Source organism: Sturnira hondurensis, unplaced genomic scaffold (assembly GCF_014824575.4).
Source record: "Sturnira hondurensis isolate 20B ecotype Veracruz unplaced genomic scaffold, ASM1482457v3 Scaffold0015596, whole genome shotgun sequence".
In the NCBI taxonomy this organism is placed as follows: Eukaryota; Metazoa; Chordata; class Mammalia; order Chiroptera; family Phyllostomidae; genus Sturnira; species Sturnira hondurensis.
Window position 1 is genome coordinate 12,781,490 of NW_028088227.1, and position 16,337 is coordinate 12,797,826.

Here is a 16,337-nt window from a genome sequence, read left to right on the forward strand (position 1 = left end):
TGCCCGGCCCTGGTGAACACCTCCAGCTCTGCTCCTCATACGTAACAGGCACGAACAGTCCAAAATATGGCTCAAGAAGAACTCAAAGCCCCAGAGCCGATAACTCTAAGCAACCAAGAAATAGCCAGCCTATCAGATGCACAGTTCAAAACACTGGTGATCAGGATGCTCACAGAACTGGTTGATTATAGTCACAAATTAGAGGAACACATGAAGGCTAAACTAATTGAAATGAAGGGAAATGCACAGGAAACCAATAGTAATGGAAAGGAAACTGGGACTCAAATCAATCTTGAGTCCCAAATCAATCAATCAGTCCCAAAATCACTTAAATCTGGAGTGGACCAGAAGGAAGAATGAAACATCCAACCAGAAAAGAATGAAGAAACAAGAATTCAAAAAAAAAAATGAGGAGAGGCTTAGGAACCTCCAGGACATCTTGAAACGTTCCAACATCTAAATTATAGGGGTACCAGAAGGGGAAAAGGAAGAGCGACAGACAAGTGGAAAAGTTATTTGGACAAATAATAAAGGAGAACTTCCCCAGTCTGGCAAAAGAAATAGACTTCCAGGAAATCCAGGAAGCTCAGAGAGTCCCAAAGAAGTTGGACCCAAGGAGGAACACACCAAGGCACATCATAATTACATTATGATGAAATGAAGATGAAAATGAAGGAGAGAATCCTAAAAGCAGCAAGAGATAAGGGGACAGTCACCTACAAAGGAGTGCCCATCAGACTGTCAGCAGATTTCTCAAAAGAGACCTTACAGGCCAGAAGGGGCTGGAAAGAAATATTCCAAGTCATGAAATCCAAAGATCTACATCCAAGATTGCTCTATCCAGCAAAGCTTTCATTTAGAATAGAAGGGCAGATAAAGTGCTTTTCAGATAAGGTCAAGTTCAAGGAGTTCATCATCACCAAGCCCTTATTATATGAAATGTTAAAGGGGCTTATCTAAGAAAAAGAAGATGAAAAATATGAACAGTGAAAGGACAGCAAACTCACAGTTATTAACAACCACACCTAAAACAAAAGCAAATCAAGAGGACAGCTAGATCAGGAGTGGAACCATAGAAATGGAGATCACATGGAGGATCAGCAACAGGGGAGTGGGAGGAGGAGAAGGTGGGAGAAGGTACAGAAAATAGCATAGATGGTGGGGAGAAAATAGATGGGGGGAGGGCAAGAGTAGTGTGGGAAATAAAGAATCTAAAGAACTTGAGACACGTGGTCATAAACTAAAGGGGGGAATGGTGGGGGAGGGGTGTGCAGGGTGGAGGGGAATGAAGAGGGGGGAATAGAACAACTGTAATGGTATAATCAATAAAATATATTTGAAAAAAAACGAAAGAGGAGAAGTAACAACTAACACCAAAGAAATACAAAGGATTATAAGAAAATATTACAAGCAATGATATGCCAACAAATTGGGCAATCTGGAAGAAGTGAATAAATCTCTAGAGATATACAGTTTTCCAAAACTGGATCAAGAAGAAACAGAAAATCTGAACAGTTTGATTACAACTAACAAAACTGAAGCAGTAATAATAATATAAAAAAACCCTCCCAACAAACGAAATTCCTGCACTAGATTGTTTGATAGGTGAATTTCATCAAATATTTGAAAATGAACTAACACCTACCCATCTCAAACTATTCCAAAAACTTCAAGAGTAGGGAAGACTCTCGAGCTCATTTTACAAGACTAGTATTATTCGAATTCCAAAACCAGATAAAGCCAGTACAAAGAAAAAAAATTATAGGCCAGTATCTCTGATGAACACAGATGCTAAAATCCTCAACAACACATTAGCAGACCAGATCTGACAATACATTAGAAAGATCATACACCATGATCAAATGGGATTCATTCTAGGGATACAAGGTTGGTAATAATATCTGCAAATGAATTATCATGACATACCACATAAACAAAATAAAATATAAAAAATCATATCATCACATCAATAGATGCAAATAAAGATTTGATGAAGTCCAGCACCCATTTATGATAAAAACTCTCAGCAAAGTGGGGATAGAGGGAACATACCTCAGCACAAAAAGGACATCTATGACAAATCAACAACTAACATTATACTCAGCAGGGAAAAATTAAAATACCTTTAAGATCAGGAACAAGACAAGATATCCACTCAATTCATCCAACATAGTATTGGAAGTCCTAGCCATAAAAATTAGAGAATAAGAAATAAAAGGCATTCAAATTGGAAAGAAAGAAGTAAAAACTGGCATTATTTATATTTGCAGATGACATGAGACTGTATATAGAGAACGCTAAAGATTCCACCAAAACTACAGAATTGATAAATAAATTCAATAAAGTAGCAGGATATAAAATAAACATTCAAAATTTTATTGCACTTTTGTACACCAATAATAAACTGTCAGAAAGAGAAAGTAAGAAAATCCCATTTACAACTGACTCAAAAAAAATCTAGGTATAAATTTAACCAAGGAGGTAAAAGATTGGTGCTTGGTAAATTATAAGACACTGAAGAAAAAAATTGGAGAAGATAGAAATAAATGGAAGCATATACTGTGTTCATGGATAAGATATATTAACACCATTAAAATGCCCATACAACCCAAAGCAATCTACATATTCAACCCAATTCCCTTCAAAATACCAAAGGTTGATGTCACAAAATGAACAAATAATGCAAAAACTTGTATGGAACCACAGAAGATCCTGGATAGCCACAACAATTTTGATTAAAAAAAAGAACACAGTTGGAAGTATTATGCTATATGATATCAAACTATACAACAGTGCTATAGTAATCAAAACAGCATGTTACTGGTATAAAAATAGGCACATTGATGAATGGAACGGAAGAGAGCCCAGAAATGGATCCCCAGCTATATAGTCAGTTAATATTTGGCAAAGGAGGCAAGAACATCCAATGGAGTAAAAACGGTGTAGCCAATGTAAGTGCTATTGAGGAAACTAGATACATGAAAAAAAAAGAAAGAAAAGAAAAGGAAACTAGGGCACCTTCACACACCACAGACAAGATTAAACTCAAAATGGATTAAAGACTTAAATGCAAGATTCAAAATCAGAAAACTCCTAGAAGAAAACATAGACAGTAAAATCTCTGACATTTCTCTTATGTATTTTTTCCTGCTGTATCTCCTTCATTAAGGGAAACAACAGAAAAAATAAACAAATGGGACTACCAGTACATCAAACTGAAGTTTTTGTACAGCAAAGGAAACCATCAACAAAACAAAAAGACAGGGAAGGGGTGGAGCCTTCAGTATTTGCCAGGGAAGGGCAACCCAAGTGGTTGCATTGTGGAGCTGTATGTGGGGGGAGGGGTGAGAGAGAGAACAATGTTACTCTTGCTCTCCTCTCACTCTCCTTCAGTAAATTTCCATGATTACCACAGGCAAAGTGGGCAATTCTGGTGCTAATTCCTGGTGGGTGGGTTTGTGCGCATTCTAGGACACTGTGGGTCTTTTCAACAAATTCTCCTTTGAGGCTGGGATTTTCTCCCACTGCTACAACACACACACATTTTTATAGGCAGAGGTTTTGAGGCTTTCTTTTCCCATCCTCGAACCCTGGGTTTCAAGGTGTGCCGTGGTCCCCAGTTGTTCATCCCAGTTTATCTGCATGCAAATGTGGAACTGCCCAGTCCTCCAGCCACTGCTTTGCCATGCATCCTCCCTGCCCCAGCTGCCCATCTCTGCCCCTCCTACCAGTCTGGATGAATGTTTCTTCTTTAACTCTGGTTGTCAGACTTCCATTCAGTTTGATATTCTGGCAGTTCTGGTTATTTTTTGTTTTTAAAATTGCTGTTGTCCTTGTTTTGGTTGTGCAAGAAGACAAAGTGTATCTACCTAGGCCTCCATCTTGGCCAGAAGTCTAAACTTCTCTTGATTATGACAGCTACAACCCTATCTTTCTCTTTCATTTCTTAGCCAAGCTCCTATCTTTTCTATTTAAATTTTATTTATTTACCTTTTGAAAAGACAACATTTCATAAATCAAAATTCAAAAAGGTATACAGTACAAGTGCTCCCTCCTACCCTGACTTGCAAACACTATTTCTCTTCTCTGAGCATATAGTTCCTTGTGCTGTCTTTAGAGATAAGTATATGCATATACAAGCAAATATGTATTTTTCCTTTCTATAAAAATGTTAGCATATTGTTTGGATTTTTTTTCACTTAAAAATATATCTTGGTTCTGGCCAGTGTGGATCAGTTGGCTGGAACAACCTCCAATGGGGAAAGGTTGCAGGTTCCATTCCTGATCAGGGCATAGACCTAGGTTGTGGATTCAATCCCCAGTCCTGGCACAGCCAGTCACTGGGTTGGAGGCTTGGACCTCTGGGCATGAATGTCAGGCAACCAAATGATGTTTCTCTCTCTCCCTTCTTCTTTCTCTAAAAGCAGTGAAAAACAATGTCCTCATCTGAGGATAATATGTGTATCTTGAAAGTCTTTTCATATATCAGCACTTAAACAATTTCTTCATTGAAAAGCAAATGCCAGGATGGGATTAGACATGAAGGAGACTTCTTGGAGAAAGTGCCTGTGAGGGAGAAAATAGAGGGAGCAGGAGGAGCCATCAGATCGTGGTGCTGATCTGACCTCTCTGAAGGAGAGAAGGCAGGAAGGAGGGTCGGGTAGGTAATGACTCAGGCTGCAACACAGTTCTAAGAAAGTTTCAGCTCACTTTGAGCCTGGGGAGTCCTTAAGCCAAAGTCACCCATCAGAGGAATCCTACACTTGACAGAAATGGATCTGCCTTAATATCCTGCCATGCCCAATCACAGGCTGGGAGCAGCCCATGGGGAGTGTGGCCTCACTGCAAATGCAGTGACATCCAGAGCTTAGCAGCTGGAGCCTCCCTGAAGGAAGGAGATCTGAGAGTCATATTTTATAATCTTCATATTATTTTTAGGGCTGAATAATAACTCATTCATAGATGTGCCATAATTTATTTATTCAGTCTCCCTGCATGAACTTTTCTGTTGTTTCCAGTCCTTTCCTATTAGAAACAATGCTCAGTGAATAACTTTCAAGTATACCATCTTGCACATGTGGGGAATACTACACATTGGGCTTCTGGGAAAGTAGATCCTGAGATAGAGATTAACATGTAATCAGTTTATTACAGTGTTAATAAACTGAGAGTAATACCTCTGGAGGGGAAAGGAAGAAAGCAGAATGAGGGAGATCTAGAAGGTGGTCTGCAATGCACACTCGGTCATGGCCTCAGTAAACCCCATAGGGAATTCTGAAGATAGGTTGACCCATTAGAGTTGTGCTGAAGCAAAGCCTTTATATCCTGCATTAAGCAGTCACTGAATCTAGGACACGGATTTTCAACCAGTGTGCTGCAAGAATTTTTATTCATTTTATTTTTTATAATATATTTTATTGATTATGCCATTACAGTTGTCCCATTTTTTTCCTTTCACTCCCCTCCACCCTGCACACCCACTTCCCCAGCATTTCCCCCCTTTAGTTCATGTCCATGTGTGGTAAGTTCTTTAGCTCCTACATTTCCCACACTACTCTTGCCCTTCCCCTCTCTATTTTCTCTCCACCGTCTATGCTACTTATTCTCTCTACCTTCTCCCTCTGCCCACTCCCCTGTTGCTAACCCTCCATGTGATCTTCATTTCTGTGGCTCCGCTCCTGATGTAGCTGTCCTCTTAGTTTGCTTTTTAGTCTGCTGCTGGCTCTGCCCCTCTTACCAGTCTGGTTAAACGGTTGTTATCGGACTTCCATATAGTTCAATCTTTCTGTTCTTTGGCTGTGTCTTTGTTCACCAAACCTTTGTTGTATTCAAACTTGGTTGTGGGAGAAGGCACAGTGTTTCCACCTATGTTTCAATCTTGGCAGAAGTCCTCTTTTCTTCTTCATCAGGAAGTTTCTATAACATTTCTTGTAATACTTGTGTGGTGGGGAAGAACTGCTTTAGTGTTTTTCTTGTCTGGGAAGCTCTTTACTTCTACTTCAGTTTCAAATGATAGCTTTGCTTAGTACTCTAGTCTTAGCTATAGGTCCTTGCTTTTTATCTCTTTGACTATTTTGTGCCTATTTCTTCTGGTCTGAAAGGTTTCTATTGAGAAATCAACTGACAGTCTTATGGGAGCTGCCTTCTAGGTAACTGTTTTACTCTTGCTGCTTTAAATTTCCTGTCTTTAACCTTGTCATTTTAATTATGAAATGTGTTTGGTGTGGGCCTATTTGGGTTTATCTTCTTTGGGACTCTCTACACTTCATGAACTTGTGTGTCTTTTTCTTTCACACGTATAAGGAAGTTTTCAGTCATTATTTCTTCAAATATGTTCTCAATCCCTTGATCTGTCTTTTCTCTTCCTGGTCCTCCAATGATGCAAATGTTGTTAAGCTTGATGTTGTCCCAGAGGTCCTATAAATTATCCTCATTTCAAATTTTCAAATTTTTAATCTGTACCCAAGGACATGCTTATTGATTTTAGAGAGAGAGGTGGAGGGAGAGATAGAGGGAGGGAGAGAAACATTGATGTGAGAGCAAAATATCAATTGCCTCTTGCATGCGCCTCTACTGGATACTGAACCCACAACCAAGGTATGTGCCATGACTGGGAATTCAACCCTCAACCCTTCAGTTTATGGGACAATGCTCCAACCATCTGAGCCACAATGTCCAAGGCATAAAAAAATATGGAGCATTTCAGAATATGCATGTCATCTTTGCATAAGAGCTATGCTCATTTTCTCTGTAGCATTCCAATTTTAGCATGTGTGCTATAGAAGTGACACTAGCCTCATTTTTTACATTTCTTTTCTGCTCTAATTGAGTCTTTTCTGATACCTTGTCTTCCAAATTGCTGAGTCAGAAATCTGCTATTGATTTCTTCTAGTTTATTCTTCATTTCATATATCATGTTCTTCATTCCTGACTGTTTTTTTTTATTTGTATGTCATCTCTTATAACTACTATCTCTTTGTAGAGGTTCTTGCCAAGTTCATCCATTCTTCCCCTAAGCTTTTTTTTTTAAATATAATTTTTATTTAATTCCCCCTAAGCTTTTTGAGCATCCTTATAACCATTGTTTGAACTTTTATCTGGTAGATTACCTCCATTTTGTTTGGGGTATATTTCCTTGTCTTTTTATTTTGGTTGCCTCTTTGTATTTGTACCTGTGTATTAGGTAGATCTGCTATGTCTCCCACATGGTTATGTGGGCTCTCCTGTTATAGTTGAGTTTTAATTAGTGTTCCCTCATCTGTTGGTTGGTTTGATCCTCTGACTGACTGACTATGAGGATGGACTCCCAACTACATTGCATGAGCTGCTATACAGGGAATGGCCCCATGAAGCAGAATTCACCGCAGCAGTGCCTAGTGCCTGTTGAGATCTCCCTCTGGGTGTCACTTGTAGTACCAATTGGGTCATGCTCTGACGTGGTCTGAAATCTGCCATTGGGTGTTTTGGACAGGTTAATGTCAGATGCTGCCTGTGACTGCCCTGGCTACCTGTTTGGAACTGGGATCCACAGTTTGTGGCTGCCTCGCGGGGCTGGGTGCACATGGGTAGATCCAAGCTGCATGCCAAGGCACAATGAGCCCAGGGTCAGGTCAGCAAAAGGCTGAAGTTACCCCAAGATCTGCCTCTGCCTGCTGAATGCCTCCAGTGTTTCAAACTGGATGCCAGTGCTAGGTCTGAAGCCACTCTGCAAAAGTCTCAGTGTATACCAATGCCAGCTGCCACCTGCCTGGGGCTTGCAGACCAGACTTTGTGGTTGGGCAGGGTCTCAGGGAGTTGTCATGGCGAAGCCAATACAATTAATCAGGCTAACACAGAGCAAGATTGACCCATGTGGACAGGGTGCACTACACAGGAATGGTGGCACTATTCGGGCGTGGAAGGGAAAAATGACCCTTTCCCTATAGCTTTACAACTCAGTCTCTCTCTGCCATACCCTGAGTCTGCCCAGATCTGTTGGAGACCTAAGAAAGTCTGCTTTGGGTTCCATGCTGGCCACAGCCAACTGACTCCTCCACAACAGGCCAGACTACAGGGAAGGTGGTGGCTAATGCATTTCCCTAGGCTGATGTCCCATGAAGAGATGTGTTTGACCCAAGAAAGATGGTGTCTGTGGGCATTGTGGGAAATGAACTTAGCATAGGGACTTTCTCGGCTGTTCATCCAGGGCTCTCCCCGCATCTACAAAACCCAGTGTCTCTATAACTTCAGTCAGCTCTGAGCTACTTTTTCTCCTGGAGCCCTGGGTGAGTAGCAGTGAATGAGATTTTGTGTGCTGGCCCTTTAAAAGTACCCCTGGGTTTCTAGGAGACTCACATCTCTCCATTGGATGCGGGCATCCCCACTATATTTCCAGCCATGGGCTCCTCTTCCTGGCTCTGGTGCTCTGGGTGAGGGAGATCATCATGGAAGTGATATCCCCTCATTCCTCAGTGGGAATCTTTGTAGCTAAGATATCCCTCTAGATTCCCAAACACCACATGTGGGTGTGGGTCAGTCATTTTCACATCACTGCAATTTTCACCAGTCTCAATATGGCTTCTTATGTAAATCCTTAGTTATAAGACCTCTGTTCAGATAGTCTTCAGTTGGTTATTCAGGTTGATTGTTGTATACTGTAGTTGCAATTCCAGTTTTGTCCTGGGAGAGGATAGGCGTAGTTTCCACCTCCTCTGCTACCATCTTGGATCTCCACATGGTTAATTTTTTAAAAAATGTTTATCCTCACCAGAGAATAAGTTTCTTGATTTTTGGGGGGTGGAGAGAGATAAAGAGAAACATCAATGTGAGAGATGAGTTTTGATCAGTTACCTCCGGTATGCTCCACAGTGAGGGCCAAACCCCCTTTGTGGGTTTGTGTCCTGACCAGGGATCAAACCCACAACCTTTGGTGTACAGGATGATGCTTCAACCAGCTGAGCCACCCAGCCAGGGCTCCAGATGCTTCTTAATAAAATAAAAGCAACCTACCCCTGGCTGGCGTAGCTCAGTGGATTCAGCACAGGCCTGAGAACCAGAGGATCGCAGTTCGATTCCCAGTCAGGGCACATGCCTGGGTTTCAGGCCGGTTCCTTGCAGGCTAACTACCAGCAGGGGGCGCACAAAAGGCAACCATACACTGATGTTTCCCTCTCTCCTTCCCCTCTAAAAATAAATAAATAAATAGAATCTTTTAAAAAATAAAATAAAATAAAATAAAATAAAAGCAACCTGTCTTAGATAATGCCAGGTGCCTTGAAACCCCAGATTAGGCTTTCTTATTCATATTTTCCTTTTAATAAAGGAGAGTCTAACTACAAGAATGTTATTAAAACACTCCCTTTTCATCTTTTAGCTATTCTAATGGTAAAAATATACCATGGTGAATGAGTCTGATTCTTAAAAATTAACCTAGTATTCTCTGTAGACATATTGTAAGATATTTTTTCTTTTTATTGTCATTTTCTAGAAGATCAAGTTTGGGAAAATATTGGGGTCCTCAAATACACAATAAATACAATGTGTTACAAAAGAACAACAAAGTAGGTTGATCAGTCCCACTATCAAGCAGATGATTATTTCAAGAGTTGAGGAACATTTTTTTTTTATTATTCAGAGGGGGAAAAAAGTCAAATAGGAGCAAACTACATAGTAACCTTATTTCTCTTTTTGGCTTACTACATTTGAGGACAACATAGAGAAATTAAAAGTTCACAAATAGACTTTGGCAGTCATTCTTTCATTCTTTAAACTTCTTAGCCACAATATACCACTAATTGTTTCTTGACACCAGAATGCAACCTGCCCTAGGTTTTAAGCAAAAATCAAATAAATGATATCACACAGAAATTAATAAGGCCTAATCACATGCCAGTAAGATATTTGAAAAGTTTCATCTAAACATTTAAAAATTGAGTTCATTTGACACAGGTAGAAAATCATGAAAGAAAGAAATCATGATGAAAGAAAAAAAATGATGGTTTCAATAATTTGTTCACGTCAAAAGGAAAGGTGGGTGTGCCCAGCTTCCAATGGGTTAGTCATGAAGAAGACTGAGCTGCAAATCTTGCAAATTGTGTTTGATGCACACGTGATAGAAGTAGTAAGCAAAATCGTAACTATTTTTCTAATGCTTATTATGCCCTTGGTCATAACCATTTCATAAGCTATGTGGAAGTCAAATTTGAATATGAAGGTAACATTTATCACAACCTAATTTAGGTCAGGGAAGTTTATTGAAGAGGTTTACCAAGCTGTTTCCCCATGGTTTAAGGCTCAGCTCAGGATCACCTCTCTAGGAAGTTTTCTCTTGCCTCCCCAGACTAGATTGGATGGCGTTCGTCCATGCTTCATAACATTCTGGAAGATTTTCTTACTCTTTCCTCATCTTATGCATATCATGTTTATACGTCTTTCTTCCCAGACAGTATATTAGAAATAGAATTAGACATAGAAATAGAAATTATTCAAAAATAACAATAATGAACTATGTTAGCATATTTATATTAAAAAATAACTATTCTACAGCCCTAGCTGGTATAGCTCAGTGGATTGAGCACGGGCCTGTGAACCAGAGGATCGCGGTTCGATTCCCAGTCAGGGCACATGCCTGGGTTGCAGGCCAGTTCCCGGCAGGGGACACATGATATATTGTGTGTCCTCGGCAGAGGCAACCATACATTGATATTTCTCTCCCTCTCTCCTTCCCTTCCCCTCTAAAGATAAATAAATAAAATATTAAAAAAAATAACTATTCTCCAAAACAAATTAGAGAAAAGAATGTCATTGTTTTACATGTGTGTAAATCTTTATATCTGCATTATGAGAATACAGGTCAGTAAAAGTAGCTAGTACAGCTCACAATTCCAGTGATTACACAGTGATTTTCCCCAAGACTGCCACTTGCCTCAGTATGCAGAAGTGCTTCACGCATACCTTCCATCTTGTCCCACAGAACACTAAAAAGTTATGTCCTCCAGGGTCAAGATTTAATAAATCCAGTAATCTTTCTGCTTCTTTTAGGACATTCCTGTGTGTAACTGGCATATTGTTTACTTTGAGTATGTGGCAGTGAAGAATGCACTGACTACTACAGTTGGTGCCACTGTCTCATACATGTTGAGATGCCAACAATTTTACCTACCACTGATTTCTTTTGCACCATTGGTGCAAATATTGATGCAATAAAAAAGGGATAGGGCAAATAATGTTTTAATATTATTGTGAAAGGGGTTTTAAATTTTGTGGACTCCCAAAAAGATGTTAGCAATTCCCAGGAGCCCATGGACCATACTTTTAAGAACTGCTGTGGTAAATAGCTAGTGTCCTACTTGATAAATTCTCTAGAGCTGCTGTAACAAAATACCATATACTGGGTGTCCTAGGACAACAGAAGTTTGTTCTCTCACTGGGTGCCTTTTTTAAATTATATTTTATCGATTATGCTACTAGAGTTGTCCCAATATTTCTGCCCAGCACCCACCACCACCATTGTTCACGTCCATGGGTCATGCATATACGTACTCTGGCTACTCCATTTCCTACACCGTACTTTACATCCCATGGCTATTCTTTAACTATCTATTTGTTCTTCCTAACCCCCTCACCTCTTCAACCATTCTCCTATAACCCCTCCCATCTGGCAACCATCAAAACTCCGTATCTATGATTCTGTCTCTGTTCTTCTTGTTTGCTTAATTGTTTTTTAGATTCAGTTGTTGATAGGTATGTATTTCTTGTCATTTTACTGTTCATAGTTTGATCTTCTCACTGGGTGTCTTAAAATAACAGAACTTTTTTTCCTCTCACAGTTCTGGAGGCTCAAAGTCTGAAATCAAGATTATCAACACAGCCGTGTTCCCATGGTTGGTTGGTTCTTCGAGCTTCTGTTGGCCCCAGGCATTTGGCTTGTGGCAGCAGAACTCCAATCTCCGCCTCCATCTGCACGTAGCTTTCTCCTCTGTGTATATCTCTGTGTGTTCTACTCTTCTTATAAGGACACGGTTAATAGATTTAGGGCCTATCCTAATCAAGTATGATGTTGTAGGGGAGGAAAAAGTTTTCCTTGACCCTCTCAGGGGGTCCTTAGCTAGATGCAAAAACTACTTTTATACAGTATGGGAGAAATGCCTAAGGAAATGATGACCTCTAGAAACAGACCTGAGTATTTTTATGCTAGCTTTCATGAACAGTGGACAGTTGTGGAGAACTATGATAAGTTAAAGAGTAAAAGGTAAGTGTAGTAAACTAAGAAAAACTTAGCAAGTCCTGTTTGTTCATAGTCTTATCAGCATCTCTTTGTCTACCAACATAAGGATGTTCCTTTCCTCCAGGTATAAGAAGGTACCTCACACAAGAGTTTTATTATCTATTTCAGGGGGAATTGGGAGAGGTGTCACAGTGACCTTCCTGCTTCTGCTGTTTTCTCAAACTCTTTTAGCTTAAAATATTCAAGGTGCCATATTTTAGGGTAGTATTGAAACTGGAAAAGACACCAGAGTTCGGGTTGCCTGTCATTACCAAACCCAATAAGCAGAGACAGGGCCTGAATCTTTATAAGCATTTTACTCAGATGGCCAGCAATCTGAAGATGGTGGATTCATATCCTAACAGACCGTCTTGTCTTTTTTCTCCAGGCCAAGGTTTTTACAGCAGGGACTAAACAAGGTGTGGTGAGGGGTTTTGAAATTCAGGGAAAAGTTAATTGGATTAAAAAACAACAATTTCAGCATTCTTGTCCTGGGTGGTGGTCTTAAGCTGTGCCCCAGGTGGTCTTTAGCTGTGTCCTGGGCGGTGGTCATCTCACCCAGGAGCACAATGGTTCAGATATCAGTCCCCCTGAGGAACAAAGGTGGGACTGCTTGTGGTCTCCTGGACTCAGGGTGGGTCATACCTTCCCTTCCTGGAACAAAAGCTTTTACTTGCATTGATTACTAAGCTTGTTAGCTACTTCTTAAACTAAAATTTTCCAACTTTTAAGTCTCCTATCATTATGTCTTAGCTAATTATATCTACAAAGACCTGAATTTCAAATAAGGACACATTCTGAGGTTCTGGATAAACATGAATTTGTGGGAACACTACTCAAGTCCCTAGACCCACCAATATTTCCCAAGGTAACCAGTCCCAGAGCTGCTGTGAATATGGGTGGCTAAAAGTTCAAAACTGTCCTTTCTCTAGAGTCTTGAGAATGGCCCTTAGCAAAAATTGTACCACCCAAGAAGATATTTGACTCCTTCCTCAGGCAGTTCCCAATCAATGACCAACTGATATTATGGTACAAAAAGTTGGCCCCCTTCCCTCAAGGCAGTGCATTTGTGGTGCAAGTCATATTCCCCTTGAGGTGTGGCTGTAGCTAGTCTCCAGCTGAAACCACAACCTCATCTGACGTTTCCCCCTAACCCATCCTACTTCCCTCACTCCCTTCCTTTTGAGAGCACAACCCAAAATAATTCCTGAATCATTTTTCACCTCTTTGATCGACAATTATTTAATGATTGCTGCTTCAGTCTAATTAAAGAAAAAGATATTAGACAACATTATACATTTTGGGTGGGAAAGTAAATTGATATCTTTTTTTAATGCAGTCTGGTGATATGAATTTTTTAATTTAAATATATATCCCCTTTGACCTAACAATTCCACTTTTGAGAATTCTTAATCAGACAAGAATGCAAAGAGCTATGTACAAAAATGACCATCACTATAGTTCTTCTTTTTATTTTTAATATATTTTATTGATTATGCCATTACAGTTGTTCTATTCCCCCCTTCATTCCCCTCCACCCTGCACACCCCCTCCCCCACCATTCCCCCCCTTTAGTTTATGACCACGTGTCACAAGTTCTTTAGATTCTATATTTCCCATACTATATTTGCCCTCCCCTATCTATTTTTTACCTACTGTCTATGCTACTTATTCTCTGTACCTTGTCCCCCCTTCTCCTCCTCCCACTCCCCTGTTGCTAACCCTCCATGTGATCTCCATTTCTATGGTTCTGCTCCTCATCTAGCTGTCCACTTAGTTTGCTCTTGTTTTAGGTGAGGTTGTTAATAACTCTGAGTTTGCTGTCCTTTCTGTTCGTATTTTTTATGACAAAGAGACAAGTGGCTAGCAATCATTTTCAAAAGTATGTTTTTACCTTGAGATTCAGAGACAACCCAATCCCAGGCTGTGAAGGTGGGGGAGGGGCAGGCTGTCTGCAGAGTCTGGGGAGACAGAGAAAGATTGGAATTCTCTCTCCAAACCACACTGAGACACGGTGAGGGGGTTAGCCTTGGCCATGCTTTCCCTGCCCACTACTCCCTAGTCCCAAATCTTGGGAAGCCAGAGGAAGAGGAGAAATACAGAATGTCCCCATACAAGCCATCAAAATGTTAGAATGGCTGGTGACACAGCCCGTGAAAGAACTCACAAACACAAGAAAGTGTAGAAAATAAACTTTGTATTCACTCTCCAAGACAGGACAGGGAGTGGCGTGGATACACTAGCATTGAGGGGTGAGTGCCTTGAGCCAGAGTTGTACTATAATTGGATTTAAAAGGGTGGGGGAGTTGCTATTGTGTGGCCCCAGGGCTGTTGGGGGTGTTGTAACACAGGCTGCACTTTGCTTCAGTGTTATCTCCTGCCTGTGGCTGTAGGGAGAGGTGAGTTCTCTTCCTGCTTTCCCGTCAGTTCTAGTCCTGGGGACAGAAGCTCAGATGAGTAAAATGGCAGAAATGTTTAACAAGGTCACAGGCCTGCTAAGCAAATGGTGCTGACTTTATCCTTTCAAGGGAGTTTATCTGATTTGTGCAGGCAGGAATTCTAGGAAGGGTCTCAATCACAATGTGCATCAGCTTTCCAGGTGTGTCCTTTAATATGCTGATGAATCCAAAGGAGCATATAGTGGGGTTTGCATCACACTGTTCAGCTGCACCTCTGTCTTGGATTTGTCTTGTTATAAAGAGGGTTTTTGTTATTTAACATGTCTTGCCACATTTTTGCATGCATTTCACACGGGATTATTATGGCCATTATGATGGCCATGGTGTGCAATTGTTATACCCATGTATAATGTGCGTCCTTATTTTTCCCTTAAAAATTTGGGCCCAAAAGCGTGCATTGGACATGGTGAAATACAGTATTCCCCTGATTTCATCCATTCTTGGGCTTATGTGGTACTGGTTGTCTTTGCTGTCTATTTCCCCTCTAGAGTGATTGAAGCTCCCTGCTCTTCAGTTGGGGAGCAGAGATGGAAACCATCTTCTCCTGGGTGTCTTCGATTAGGAAGATGAGATCTTGTGGTTTATTAGCTGGCTGCTAATTGCTCAGCTCTGTGTTTGTCTCCTTTCCTCTCCTCCCACCAGTGAGGGAATTTTTCTAGCTTCTTACCAAGCTACCTCAGGAGGACCTTAGAACTCAGCAATTGATGGTGAGGGCCTTCAAGACTGAGTCTTTCTGGACCACAGACCCTTGCTGATTGTGTAAATCCATTTTCTAAGAATTTAAAAGAATCCATTTCTAGAAAGCTTCTAAAGAGACTTTCTTTTGGCCTCTGCTGGTTTTTAGTAATTAAGGGAGAAGGGAAAAAGCAGCTTATATTTCATCTATATCTAGTCTGCAAGTATAAAGAAACAAAGACCCCTTAAAAGTCACATTTTCTTCACAACTGTTTTCTCATTGTACCATTAAAATATATCCCATTAAGTCGTTTGATGTTCCTTGGACAAGAACCCATATAACACATTCCTTTTGTACTTTAATTCTAAGAAAACTGTCTCTGGAATATTTTCTCATGTACTTTACTGAGTTTTCCTTTTTGCTTTGGTGATCAGGAAAGTCAGTGTGACACTTCAGACACGCCTACTGTGATGGGCTGTGAGGTAGGTGTTTTCATATTCAACTTTCAATGATTTTCATTTCTGTTGTACTTTAAACTAGTTTGTATGTGTCCCATACTATAAACTGTATTTCATCCTTTATGGAAACTTACAATTTATACCTTGCCTATTCATGAACTGCTAAGTGTTTTAATATCTGACATTTCTCATGGATTTATTAAAACACTGTTTTTGTACATTTAAACGATAGAGGAAGAAATTCTTTTATTCTCTATTCTCTCTTGGCAAAACATGAAAAAGGGCCCTGGCTGGTGTGGCTCAGTGGATTCAACACAGGCCTGTGAAGCAATGGGTCAATGTCAGATTCTCAGTCAGAGCACATGCCTGGGTTGCAGGCCAGGACCCCAGTGCAGGCCATGTCAAAGGCAACCACACACTGACATTTCTCTCCCTCTCTTTCTCCCTCCCTTCCCTTCTCTCTAAAAATAAAGAAACAAAATGTTACCAAAAAAAAAAAA

At 40.4% G+C, this 16,337-nt stretch overlaps 1 non-coding gene across 1 annotated transcript; it reads right to left on the minus strand.

Moving 5' to 3' along the window:
• Nucleotides 1-6,686: 6,686 nt before the first annotated feature.
• Nucleotides 6,687-6,791, minus strand: LOC119000372 (U6 spliceosomal RNA). The gene has a single exon (XR_005069304.1). It is a non-coding gene; the product is annotated as a U6 spliceosomal RNA (small nuclear RNA).
• Nucleotides 6,792-16,337: the final 9,546 nt, after the last annotated feature.